This window comes from Camelus bactrianus, unplaced genomic scaffold (assembly GCF_048773025.1).
Source record: "Camelus bactrianus isolate YW-2024 breed Bactrian camel unplaced genomic scaffold, ASM4877302v1 HiC_scaffold_45, whole genome shotgun sequence".
Classification (NCBI taxonomy): Eukaryota; Metazoa; Chordata; class Mammalia; order Artiodactyla; family Camelidae; genus Camelus; species Camelus bactrianus.
This window is the reverse complement of record NW_027413961.1, coordinates 1-14,676: the sequence shown is the minus strand read 5'-3', so window position 1 is coordinate 14,676 and position 14,676 is coordinate 1. Positions and strand designations below refer to the sequence as shown.

The window sequence follows — 14,676 nt, the reverse complement described above, 5'->3', positions numbered from 1 at the left end:
GGGGAAACTTCTCATAAGCTACCAGCAACAGAAGACTAGCTTACCTTAAACAAACAAACAAACAAATCAATTAATTAATTATTTTGAAGTGTGGCTATGTCTGATTCAGCATCCTGGTTACTGCCACAGAGGAAAGCAATCTACCAGTTGCTAGTTAGTGGGAGCCTGATGATCGGCTGCTCAGCCACAGATATCCACAAGAGGGTAGCAGAGGAGTTTGCTTGCTCAAACACAATCCCTTATGCCCTATCCTCCAGGGCCTCCATTATTCCCTCTTCACTCTCTGTTTTACTTCCCCTCTCAAAATGCTCTCCTGCTTTTCAGTTTACTGTGGAGAATAAATCTATTGGATCTCCACCTTCTGTAGACAATGCTCAAATCACTCCTGTCACCTACTCCCAACCATAAACAAACTGAGTAGGTAGCATTTAAACCTTTGTCTTCAATTAACATGCATGGCTAATTATTTCCCCAAAAGTCCCAAAAGGAAAGAGGGAAATTACACAAAAATTCAAGAAGCCTTGGATGCTTACTCTCTGAGATTCCCCCAACTTATATCAACTTATCTACTTATTTTTGGAGATGTTTTTCTTTGGTTTCAGAAAGCTAAAGGGACCAGTATCTTGGAAGAACTTAAGGGTTCTCAAACTGCTGCTCAGTTCAGTCAGAAAGTGAAAGCGTTAGAGGAAAAGGGTTAGAAGCCATTCTAATTTTTATCTTGTTAAAATTGTTTGGTCATGTGTTCAGAATTGTAAACAACTGAAGGATGAAATGTGGTAAATAAACACCAGCAATTAGAAACTATTTGGAAAGATAAGCAAGACTTGAACTTAATTACTAAAGTAGCCTTTGCTCTAGCCACAGCTTTCTGAATGGTATAAGACTTGAGCTTCATGACAGGAAAAAAAGTCTAGTGTTAGAATGCTGAGATGTCTAATCTTCAGACATTAGCTCAGCACTGTGAGGACAACGTTTCTAAAAAATAGGAAACTCACTATCAAATGACATGGCTTTACAATTAAAACAATTACAAAAACCTGAACAAAGTCAGGACCCCAAAATATGGGCTCCTGTTGAACAAGATACTTGCTGGCATTACAAAGAAAAAGTCCATTGGATTTTGGAATGTCTAGACTCCAAATAGAAAGAAAAGCCCCCAAAACTCTCTACACAGGAGGAATACTAACTTAGCTCTGAGGAAGCAAGCATTCTTTGACCACAATTCCCACTAAATTCACAGGGTGAGGTTAACCTTTTGAGTTGAAGGGCACCCTACCACATTTCTCTTTGATATTGGGGTGGCATATATCACTTTTAACACTGCTTCCTTTTCTGGCACCTTCTTCAAAGTCACCAAAATGCCAGTGGTGGGTTTTGATAATTTGCCTCAGTTTGCCTCCCAGTCCTTCAGTATATTTATAAGATCCCTTATGTCTCAACACAATTTTCCTCTTAGATAAACTACCACAATAGCTTCATGGATTGGGGTATTATACTTCATTGTGATACTGCAGGACTTCTTTCACAGGTCTCCTATTCATTTCTTTCACTTTTGTTTCCTCTAATGGCTTTACCTGACTTCCTTAAGCTTCTCTGTCCTCTTCAACCTAGTACCAATCTTACTGTGGACTTAAGCCAATTAGTGGACAGGACTTCTCTTCTTTTTAGACAAGGAATTTAACTGAAATTGATCATGTATGGGGTGGAGAACCCCATAATACAATGCTATGGTAAGTGGAAGTATTTCTGTCCATGCCCCTCCCTAAGATCCCCCAATATAGCATAACACAAGGGAAACTTGATGGATGCTGTCCAATAGTTCAAGAATTATTAGATAAGGTACTCATGGTTCTTACTTCTATCCCATGCAACAATTACATTCTGGCTGCTTAAAAGCCAAGTGGAAAGGATACTGGCTATTCCAAGACAGGAGATGCTAATATGTTCCCCTTCAAATCTAATAGATCTCTATCCTGAAATCTATTAATATGTTCCCCTAACTACATACTTCAACTCTTAATCCACCCTTATCAGACTTTCCCCTTCCCACTCTAGCCCTTAAACTCTCTATAATCACTCAGCTTTAGGCTTCTTTTCCCCTTCTGGGGGTCTTGAGAAATGTAGGGACCCTAAAAGCAACTACCATAGGTGGAAAAGACTAATTGGAAACAGAGCGGATATTTTATCTACTCAGATGAATTAAAAAAATACCCATATAGCTGCTTGGTGTCTTCCTATTCCTCATTCCAAAATTGAGTTTATGGTCACCTTGACATGTACCCAGATGTCAGGATTCTTCGCTCACTCACAGAGGCTTGCAGACCTGGGCAGATGTCACACACCAAACCAGGCTCTCCCTCACTGCCACTGACTGTATTCCATCACTTTTTGTTTCTCTTTGGCCAATCTAGGAGCTACTGGCAGTGCTATGTTGTTGGGAGTGAGACAGTTACTGGCATAGATGTGTGGATTCATGGCTTGGAGATCAGGCAGTAACTCATGTGGATGATGCGTAGACACATGGACAGTACACACATTCCTTTTCTGTATCTCTGCTCCAAGACAATGAGGATATTTAGATGCTGTTTAACCCAAATGGCCCTAGAAGCAGACACTCAGCCTGAGATTCTGTACTTGGACCATTTTACTCGGCTTGTAAGACAATGATACATTCATGAGCTGATGACAACCACTGGCATATCGTAGCATCACATTTACCTAAACCAGGATGGCTTCCCATTGTCCACTTTTGTAAACAAAGTCTTACTGGAATATAGCTATGCCCATTTGTTTACCTATTGTATGAATGCTTTCACTGAATACTTGCTACAGTGACCCTATGTCTCAAAAAGTCTAAAATATTTACTATCTGGCCTTTTATGAAGAAGTTCCCATAGGCACGGAGAGTGGTGAGGAAGGTAGAGAAAAGGAGAGAGGAGGAGGACTCCCTGTACCCTCACAGCCTGGCGTCCTTGGCCATATCAGTGCTGCACCTCTCATCTTTCTCTTATACACTGCTCCATTTTCTTTCTCACAAACACATGTGTGCACCCAGTCACTTTTTTTATCTGACCAAATGCATCCCTTTGGAACTGGTCCAATTGGCTAAATTCCTGTGTAAAGAGGATATCTATGTTAGGAGAGGATCCATATGTTAGGGAAGTACAGGCATGCTGAGCAAAATGCCAATAGTGAGCATCTCCAGATAATACAATAGGTTGTTCATTTTCATCTTTAATCTTTATTTTCTATTTATGATAAAATATATTCATTTAAACGTATATACTAAGGAACAGATTTAAAATCTTAAAAGACCTTCACTAACAAAAATACCCAGGGATCCTCGCCAAGAGGAAAATGCTTGAAATATACTTGTTGTATACAGCCTTGCTTACATTTGTGCCATGCATTTTCTATTTTTCTTGTTTGCCAAGGAAAGTTAAGTCACATTTGGCAACCTTATATGGGGGAGAGATGTATCAAGAAGTGGGGCTATGAAGGCCTTCCAGTGCAGGGCGGCCCACAGAAAGTGGTGGCATGTGTTAAGATGTGACTATTAAATAACTTTTTCTAATCTCCTCTCACTACGAACCACACACCCATATTCATGCTGTAATCAGTAGATCTAGCATGACTCTGCTAACTGAAAAACAGCCTGAATTACTTTTGCTTTCAGCTTCAGTTTTATTACTATCATACTAGATGGACCAAGAAGAGATGAACCACCTTACTCTTTTTTAGCTTTGATGAAGAAGAGACAGACAGGTGGGAGGAGCTAGTGAGCAAAGTGTAAGAAGCAACTGAGAACATTTCTTGTACCCCCAGTGTGCGGAGCAGGTATGTCCTTGTCTTTTACGTGCAGCACAAAATTGATTTCTTTTTTTTTTTTTATTGAAATATAGTTGATTTACAATGCTGTGTTAGTTTCTGGTGTACAGCACAGTGATTCATATATATTCTTTTTCTTTATAAGTTATTACAAGATGCTGAATATAGTTTGGTAGGACTTTGTTTCTTATCTCTTCTGTATGTAGTAATTTGCAAGATTGATTTCAGATTCAAAGTGACACCTGAAGAAGGGCAAGTAGCCTGCTGTCTGGCATGCAGGGGTCTGTGGCTGGCTTTAGTTCTAGAGAAGTTCAGCTTCTCTGTATGGACCAGTGGCAGCTGCAAGGTGACAGCCAGGCACACTGTGTACCCCTGGATGTGCTGCTCCTTAAAAGAGTCCTCCTGGGAGCCTGCCTGTCTTTCTCTGTCAAGTTCTGTGGGTTGGCTTTAGAATTCAGAGAATAAGAGAGTCCCTGGCAAGGAGGTTATAGGGAACTGCCATCTATAGAGATAGTTTCTTTTTAATATTTCTATTAGTCAATTTAAGAAAGCTTACAGTGAGAGCTCTGTAAATCTCTGTGTAGAGATGAATTTAGTCCCCTCACCCCTGATCTTTATTAGTTAAACATTATGATCACGTCAAAACTCTCTTTCTCTTTCTGTCTCTCTGGCTCCATCTTCCTCCCTCTTATTCTCTCTCTTCCCCTCTCCCTCAAACCCCGCCCTCGCATTTGTGGGTTTGTTTTTCATAATAACATTGGAATCATTTGTAGCATGTTTTATATATACACAACCTAGGTTTAACAATCCCTTCGGGTGATATTTTTTCCTGTAGATCCCATTTTGAAAACCAACCTGGAACAGGATTGAAGAGCTGCAGTTTGTAAATTTGATGTTAAAAATTATGTGGCTAATTCACAGCTAAGAAATCATAGGCCTTTTTTTAACATTTTTATTGAGTTATAGTCATTTTACAATGTGTCAAATGCCAGTATAGAGCAGAATTTTTCAATTTTACATGAACATACATATATTCATTGTCACATTTTTTCACTATGAGCTACCAAAAGATCTTGTATATATTTCCTCGTGTTATACAGTATAATCCTGTTTATCTATTCTGCATATGCCTGTCAGTATCTACAAATTTTGAACTCCTATTCTGTCCCTTCCCCCGACCCGCCCCCTAGGCAACCACAAGTTTGTATTCTATGTCTATGAGTCAGTCTCTATTTTGTACTTATTTTCTTTTAAAAATTTTTTTAGATTCCACATATGAGAGGTCTCATATGGTATTTTTCTTTCTCTTTCTGTCTTACTTCACTTAGAATGACATTCTCCAGGAACATCCATGTTGCTGCAAATGGCATTATGTTTTTGTTTTTATGGCTGATTAGTATTCCATTGTATAAATATACCACTACTTCTTTATCCAGTCATCTGTTAATGGACATTTAAGCTGTTTCCATGTCTTGGCTATTGTAAATAGTGCTGCTATGAATATTGGGGTGCAGGTGTCATCCTGAAGTAGGGTTCCTTCTAGATATATGCCCAGGAGTGGGATCACTGTGTCATATATTAAGTCTATTCCTGGTCTTTAGAGGAATCTCCATACTGTTTTCCACAGTGGCTGCACCAAACTGCATTCACATCAGCATTGTAGAAGGTTTCCCTTTTCTCCACAGCCTCTCCAGCATTTGTCATTTGTGGACTTTTGAATGATGGCCATTCTGGCTGCTGTGAGATGATACCTCATCATAGTTTTGATTTGAATTTCTCTGATAATTAGTGATATTGAGCATTTTTTCTTGTGCCTATTGGTCATTTGTATGTCTTCCTTAGAGAATTCTTGTTTAACTCTTCTGCCCATTTTTCGATTGGGTTGTTTGTTTGTTTCTTATTATGTTGTAGGAGCTGCTTATATATTCTGGAGATCGAGCCTTTGTTGGTTTCATATTTGCAAAAATGTTCTCCCATTACTTTGGTTGTCTTTTTGTTTTACTTATGGTTTCCTTTGCTGTGCAGATGCTTGTAAGTTTCATTAGGTCCCATTTGTTTATTCTTGCTTTTATTTCTATTGCTTGAGTAGACTGTTCTAGGAGAATATTTTTCAGATGTATGTCAGATAACATTTTGTCTGTGTTTTCTTCTAGGATGTTTATTGTATCTTGTCTTATGTTTAAATCTTTGATCCATTTTGAGTTTATTTTTGTGTATCATGTAAGGGAGTGTTCTAGCTTCATTGATTTACATGCTGCTGTCCAGTTTTCCCAACATCATTTGCTGAAGAGACTGTCTTTATTCCATTGTATATTCTTGCCTCCTTTGTCTAAGATTAGTTGACCAAATCTTTGTGGGTTCATTTCTGTGTTCTCTATTCTATTCCACAGACCTGGTTTTTATAAAGTTTCTCTCACATTTTTCTGTATCTTCCTTTAGTTTTCCCTTTAAAGAGGGAACTGGACAATTCTAGTCATTATAACGTAGCTGTTAGAGGATCCTGTTTTACCTTTGTATTCTTTGCTCCCACAATGAAGAATCAGACAAAAGGAGATGGTGCTGGAGCAGTGTTTGAATTTCCTTGCTGCTTTGCTCTGATAAAAAAAAATATATAGACCTTGTTTTTAGTAACCTAAAGTTTGCAGATTGTGTTCAAATGTGTAACCCAATTTGTTTAGTGCAATTATTTTGGATAAATCACCATCTAATTCAGTAAACATGCACTGAAATCCCATTTTGTGCCACATGCTATGCTCATATATAAGCTTATAGTTATCTAATTTTATTATAAAAACATCCTCCAGACTGGACTTACCATTTTTTTCATATTACCCCTATAATTAATCTTAAAAACTCAGGTTTAGCTAGATGAAGCTTTTTGTTTAAGGCCACATTAGTAACTGATAAAGCTGGTATTTTTAAAAAGTATTTTTTGATAGTATTTGAGGCATCTTGAATACTTGACCTATAAATATGGAAATGAATAGTTGAGACATTTGAGTATAATATCATGTTTATTTAAACTGATTATGAAATATGCGTAGATATTATAGGGAACTTTTAATATAATGCCAATCAAAAATATGCCAGAAAAACCACGGCATAATTGTGCTTTTAATACTTAATATTTAAAGTCAAATTTTGCCTTGGAAAACAATTACAAGGAAATCTCATATTCTTTTCACCTAGATTTACTCACTGGTGGCATTTTGCTACATATGCTTTTCTCTCTAAGTATATGTATATTTCTCTCAATATAATATAAAACAATATTTACATTTTCAGTCTTATTTTCACTTACGGGATTAAGTTGCAAAATCCTGACCCTTCTCAGCTAAACATTTTGACCTAAATCTCTCAAGATTCAGGACATCCTGAAACAAAAGAAGAGTGGCAAGTGGAAGAAGGGGCAAATGTGTGGGAACATTGACCTAAAGTTTGCAGCCTCCTTCTGAAAAAGGGGAGGCAGGAGGGTGGGAAAAGGCTTCAATATTTTACCTATGAGGATGATGTTAGCTGTGTGTTTTCCACATATAGCCTTCCTTATGTTGAGGTAATTTATTTTTACTCCTAATTTTGTTTTGTTTAGTTTTCACATAATTGTAAATTTTGCAGTTTTACTCCATCTATTAATTTCCAGTTTCATTTCATTGGGCTCAGAAAAGATACTTTGTATGATTTTAACCTTTTTAAATTTGTTAAGACTTGTTTTGTGGCCTAAAATATGGTCTATCCTTGGAAATATTCCATGCCCATCTGGGAAAACATGTGTTCTCTTGTTGTTGAATGGGAATGTTCTATATAAGTCTATTAGGTTCAATTAATCAATAGTGTTGTTCAAGTCCTCTATTTTGTTCTTGACCTTCTGTCTGTTTTTTCTACCTATTATTACAAGTAGGGTATTAAACTGTCCTATTATTGTTGAGTGATCTGTTGCTCAATTCTGTCAATGTTTATTTCATATATTTTGGAACTCTGATGTTCAGGTATACATATTTAGAATCGTTTTATCTTCTAGATAAACTTGACTCTTTTAACATAATGTCCTTCTTTGTCTCTTTTAACAGTGCTTGAAATACATTCTCTTTTATCTCATATAGATATAACCACAAAAGTACACTTTTTGTTGTTATTTGCATAGAATATATTCCTGGAGAGTATAATAAGGTGTTAGTTGCTAGGGCAGACCTGTCTCCAATCTGTCTGGTGGCAAACCAGCACCCATTCACTCTTTCTAGTCTAGGCTTCTCCAGCCTTTCTGTTTCAGTCTTTCTCCAAGTAGCCAAGGGGACTTGTCTCCTCCGTGTAGGACCCCAGGACTGGGATGCCCAGTCTGTGGCTTGACTCACTCACTCCTCAGGGTTAGGTTCTGTTTGCACAGTCTTCCTTTTCCTGTTAGTGTTTCCCCAGGTGCACAGGTCCCAACCTGAAGTATTTACTCCTGCCCTACCTAATTATGTGGAAATATCTCTCAAAATCTTGTTTGTATAGAAGTTCTTCAGCCAGGTTTCAGTCACTTTTCTGTGAGAAATTATTATCCCTCATCTTGACCCGTCTTCTCTGCAAACAGTATTCTTGATTGGCAGGTCCCCCACCCCACCACTTCACTTTCAGTTTTTAGCAATTTAAATATATTATTCCACTGTCTTCTGGCCTCCAAGTATTTTGTTGAGAAATTGACTGGCAATCTTATTGGATGTGATGAGTTACAGCTTGTTGCTTTCAAGATTCTCTCTTTGTCTTTTGACAATTTGGTTATAATATGCCTCAGCATTGGTCTCTGATGATTTATCCTACTGGAGTCTGTTGAATATCTTGCATTTGTAGATTCATGTATTTAATTACATTGGGAAATTTTTAGCCATTATTTCCTCAAATAGTCTCTCTGTCCTGCTTCTCCCTTCTGCTTTAGGGACTTTCATAATGCATATATCTGTCTACTTGACAGTATCTCATAATTCTCTTAGGCTATATTCATTTTTAAAAAGTTATTTCTTCCTTCTGCTCCTGAGACTTGATAACTTCAATTGTCCTGTCTTCAAGTTTCTGAGTCTTTTTGCTTGTGCAAGTCTAATCCCCTTTATGTGCACTCAAATGTTCTTCCCCTGAGCTATACTCCCTAGTCTAATCCTCTAGAAAATTTGTAAATTTATTTATTATATTTTCCAGCTTCAGAATTTCAGTTTCATTCCTTTTTTTATTATTATTTTTATCTCATTGTTGATTTTCTAATTTTGTTCACATATTATTTTCCTGATTTTCTTTAGTTATTTTTCTGAGTTTTCCTTTAGCTTTTTAATCATGTTTTTAAAAAGTTGTTCGAAAGTCTTTGACTAAAACATTTAATGCATATGTTTCTTCAGGGTTGTTTTTTGTTTTTTGCAACTTTATTTTCTTCCTTCGGAAGGGACATATTTTCATTTATTTTGTATGCCTTGTGACTTTTGTTGTTGTTGTTGAAAAATTGAATATTTAATTATCTATTTATTTATTTTAAATGGAGGTACTGGATATTGAACTGAGGATCTTGGACATGTTAAGCACATGCTCTACTACTGAGTTATTGCCCTCCAACCCCCTGAAAATAGAGCATTTATGAAAGCAGTCACCTTTCCCATTCTTTGCATACTGGCTTTGTGACAAGGAAGTCTTTCCCTAAGCTGGCCCTTGATTTTGAGGCTTGAGATGAAGCTTAGGAGAAGCTGTAGTATTTTTAGGCTTTTTTGAGCATGCATCTTCCCTCGGCCTGGGTGTTACTTTTTCAGTTTTCCCATATATGTGCCTCTTTAAGTATATTAATTTCCCAAAGTGTGTCTCCTTGGAACTTTTGATTGTCTATTGTGTGTCTCCACACTGAAAAGAAAAAGAAAAATTCAATTTCTCCTCTCAACTCTCTATTCTCTATACTTACTTCTGGTCACCACATATGTGAACATTTTTTTCACAATAAGCAATTCTGACACTAATTGACAAGAGTTAGCTCATTCCCTACTGGTTAAAGGCTTAGTCCCACAAGACTTCCCCTCAGTTCAGATGCCAATTACAAATCCCAGTTGTCACCTGTACTCCTGACTTACTGGCTATACACTGGAGTTTCCCACCATCTCTTCCTCAGGTTCAATAATTTGCTAGGATGGTTTAAGAACTCAGGAAAGATAGTTTGCTTACTAGATTAATGGTTTATATTAAAAAAGGATACAACCTATAAACAGCAAAATAGAATAGATGCATAGGGAAAGATATCAAGAAAAGGGTGTGGAGCTTCCATGACCCCTTTGGATGTGCCACCTTCTAACCACTTCCACATGTTCATCAAGCCAGAAGCTCTCTGGCTTGAACCCCTTCAGTTAGGTTTTTTTTTTTAATGGAGAATTTCTTAGATATGGTTGAGTAAACTATTGGTCATTGGTGATTAACTCAACTTTCAGCTCTTCTCTGCTCCCCAGTGGTTGGAGTATCAGGCTAAATATTCCAGCTTTCTAATAACATTGATTCCTCTAGCAACCAACTCCATTCTGTAGTGATCTAGGGGCTTTACAAAATCACCTCATTAACATAAACTCAGATGTGGTTGAAAGACACTTGTTATGAATAACAAAAGACTCTCCTTTCATCTTTATCAGTCTGGAGATATTTTAGGAATTGAGGACAAAAGACCAAAAATTATAAGAAAAAATAATTTAATCTCTCTCATCACATAGGGTTTTAAGAGCTATATACCAGGAATAAGGACAACAATCACATATGTATTTCTTATTATAAATCTCAATATCACATACCCATAATGTCTTGTCACTGGTGTCTGCAGGCCATTCTCCCTGCTGCTTTCCCAAGCAATGCCCACTGCTTCTCCCTGCCTAAGATTCAATTAGGGGAAAAGATAACAGTCTTTCAGGCAGCCCATGAGATGTCAGATCATTGTAAATGCAGTCTTCTCTGCCCTGTTTAGTTTGAAGAAAGGAATTGGAAACTCGATTGATGCCTTATATAGTCTATTTTATATATTCACTGGTAACCTCTTGCTCTAGGCATCTGTGGAGCTGTCTCCACATTATTCTTGAGAAATGCCTGCTGCTTCTTTCCACCTGATATCCAAGTTATACCACCACCTACCCCTCTGCCACCCTTCCTTGAGATTCATTTGATGTGAAACAAAGACCTGAAGAGGCAGCCCTGACAGGTTAGAAAATTATAAAATTCCCTCTCTCTGAATCAGGGGAGAGAAGTGGAAAATGAGTTGCCAGATTCTCAAAGACTTTACCACAATGGGGACCAAGGGCAACAAAAACACCACAGAATTTCCTACCATTTTCAATGAGGCTCTTCTTGATTTGGTATTTGGTTAGTTGCTTTGGACCTTTGACTGTTTTATGGAACTACTGTAAGTTTATTCTAGCCAGTATTTTGGTTGTTTTTGATGTCTCCTTGGGGAAACAAGAGCTTAGAGCTCGCTAGTCTGTCATTTTGCTCAAGTATGTAGATTTTTAATCCTTGCTCAATGACATTCACTCAGCCTTTGTGAGAACCATTTACCTCATTTCCAAAGTAGTTATATTATTTTGTAACTTTCAGCCTCTTGTGAATATCAGTTTAGCTGGATATGAAAGTTATTATCAAAAGGCTTTGTATATTGTAGGACTTCAGTGCATCATAACAATAACTTTAATTATATTACTATTTTGAAGTAACACTTCGGAGAGTGATAATATATTATTTCACTACCAACATCATGAGAGACTTGAGGGAATGATGGGGGAAAACCTCTGCGGTATGCTAATTCTAGGTTACATTTTGTCTCATGGAAAACACAGAAGTCTTACTTACCCTATTCTAAATTGATGGATGCTTTGTATAAGTCTGAGTTAGAGAATTACTTTATAATCTGATTTCCACTAGGAAGCTCTTCTAGGTTTTTAGGTTGCCATGGCATCCGGACCCAAATTGATGGACCCCGTTTGTCTGCTGGAAAGTGTCAATGAAGTGCTGTCAGTGAACCTAAAAGCTCTACAGATTCTTGGTGAGATTTCTCAGCCAGTGGTCGTGGTGGCCATTGTAGGACCATATCATATGGGAAAATCCTACTTGATGAACCGTCTTGCAGGTCAGAATCATGGTGAGTATTGTACCTGGTCAAGGGCCAGTTGCTTGATTCTAGCTAATACCTCAGCTTCTTCATTTTTGTTCCTGATCATGTGTAGGGAGAACCAAACTTCTCTTAACAAATCAACTTTCCACTCCTATTTCTCACTGCTAAATCACTATCTTACTCTAATTTGTTACCATATTCTATGTTTTATTCCTGTAAAGCAAAATTTCTCCTAACAAGTCACACAATCCTACCTTATTTTACATGCTTAATCACTTGACTCTTGCAATTGTGTCTACTCTCTCTTGAAACACATTTTGCTTTTTTATGGAATATTCTCATCAACATATAAAGATGTTCAAATTTCTATAATCTTAAAAATTTTTCCTGTATGTCATATCCTACTGTGGCTAACACCTCTCCTCACTTATGAAAAATAATTTTGTCCGACAAAAAATATAATCTTGATTTATTTTTTCCACTTTTTTCTCTTCCCATGTCTGTCTTCAGTCCATTTCTCTCTGGCTTTGAATCTCACCATTCTTTCAAGATACACTTGTTATGATTATCAGTGACCTCCATTTTGTCTGATTCATGGATTCCCCTTTGCCTCCATGTTGAGCCCTTGTGTGGTATCCTTATCACAATTAATATTCCTTCCTCCTTGAAACAGATGACACACAAAGTAGGATATTCTTGAGGAAATGGAGAAAGCACCATCTCATATGCTGGGGTACTGACATTCCAAAGAACTGAGTCTGTAGCCCCCTGGTTGCTTAGACTGTCTGCTCTCACTGAATGCTGCTTTCTTCCCTCTCCTCACAGGCTTTCCTCTAGGGTCTACATTGCAGTCTGAAACTAAGGGCATCTGGATGTGGTGTGTACCTCATCCACACAAGCCAAATCATACGCTGATCCTTCTGGACACTGAGGGCCTCGGGGATGTGGGAACGGTAAGGCAGAAATTCACAGTTAAATCCTTTTTATTCTGAATTTTCTCCTTATCTCTCCATGATCATACAAATTTTACTACTTTAATCTGTAAAATCTAGAAATCAATGATAGTAAATGAGGCAAACTATGGTTTGTTTGAATGTCAATTCTAGGTAAGATATCATGGTGTATTAGATACAATCTTTTATTCTTGGCACTGTGTGGATGACTTGATTACATTTAGTAAATCATTATTGAACAGCTGAGTTCCAGGCCTTTGGGCTTAGCACTGTAGATATCAGTGACCAAAGTAAAGGTCCTGCCCTAAAAGAGTCTCTAGTTCAATTGACAAAACACATTATCTGCCGTCAGATTTAATACCATGTATTTGGGAGAGAAGCAGGCTGGAGAGAGGAAGAAATTACATTGCAATCCCTAGTTACTGGGAATTCCATGGGAGTTCTGTGGCTGGAATGGCTTTATTGAGTTATCCAGAGTTTGGACAGGGGCGCTGATACATTTTTGAAGGGAAAGGCTGCTCCAGAAGCCTTTCTAATTAAGAGTGCTGACACCTGAAGACTGTTTTCCACCAGCACTCCCAACAGCTGGAGAATAAGTCCTTCAGTCTTGAAAGATCATCCAGGTAGCACCTGATTCGTTTTGAGAACTTACAGTTAAGCATAAGTAAGAAAGAGGAGAAACATCAATTTGTGAGTGAGGAAAGATTTCTGATTCACTTCCTTAGCTACTAGGTGAAGAGTGTATTTAAGGGTTGGATTTAAGAGATGGGTTTACATTTTCTATGATGAAGTTCATCAACTACTCACAGAGTGTTCTGGAAATCTGTGAGGCACCTCTGAATGTGCAAGTTCTATAAAAGTAAGTTTTTGTCCTAAAAGAAACATTTTAAGATGGATTTTTGGTGTTTTAACATTCTACTAATGGATGAAAATAATTATCCCTCCTTTTCCCCCTTTGAGACTTATTTGGAAATAGTACCTACATTTATATAGCTCTCTCTTTTTTCTCAACGGAAATTAGAAAGTCTGTGTTTATTTTTTAACATTTTTTATTGAGTAATACTCATTTAACAATGTTGTGTCAAATTCTAGTGTAGAGCACAATTTTACAATTATTTATGAACATATATATATTCATTGTCACAATTTTTTTCGCTATGAGTTACCACAAGATCTTGTTTATATTTCCCTGTGCTATACAGTATAATCATGTTTATCTATTCTGCATTTTAAAATCCCATTCTGTCTCTTCCCACTCCCTGCCCCCTTGGCAACCACAAGTTTGTATTCTATGTCTGTGAGTCTATTTCTGTTTTGTATCTATGTTTTGTTTTGTTTTTAGATTCCTCATATGAGTGATCTCATATGGTATTTTTCTTCCTTTTTCTGGCTTACTTCACTTAGAATGACATTCTCCAGGAACATCCATGTTGCTGCAAATGGTGTTATGTTGTCCGTTTTTATGCTGAAAAGTATTCCATCATATAAATATACCAGGACTTCTTTACTCAGTCAATTGTAGATGGACATTTAAGCTGTTTCCATGTCTTGGCTATTGTAAATAGTGCTGCTATGAGCATTGGTGTGCAGTTGTCATTTTGAAGTAGAGTTCCTTCTGGATTTATGCCCAGGAGAGGGATTCCTGGGTCATATATTAGGTCTATTCCTAGTCTTTTGAGGAATCTCCATACTGTTTTCCACAATGGCTTTCCAAGCTTCCCTCTCCCACTCTTAATGATTTATATGTCTTCTTTTACAATTTTGTGTTTATTCTTTTTGTAATTCATGGAAGTTATCTCCTTTCCAGTT

General features: G+C 37.3%; 1 long non-coding RNA gene across 1 annotated transcript; it reads left to right on the top strand.

The window, feature by feature from the left end:
• The first annotated feature begins 3,690 nt into the window (after positions 1 to 3,690).
• On the top strand, positions 3,691 to 12,868 carry LOC141576916 (uncharacterized). The gene is made up of 3 exons (XR_012505326.1): positions 3,691 to 3,837; positions 11,725 to 11,941; positions 12,740 to 12,868. It is a non-coding gene; the product is annotated as an uncharacterized LOC141576916 (long non-coding RNA).
• Positions 12,869 to 14,676: the final 1,808 nt, after the last annotated feature.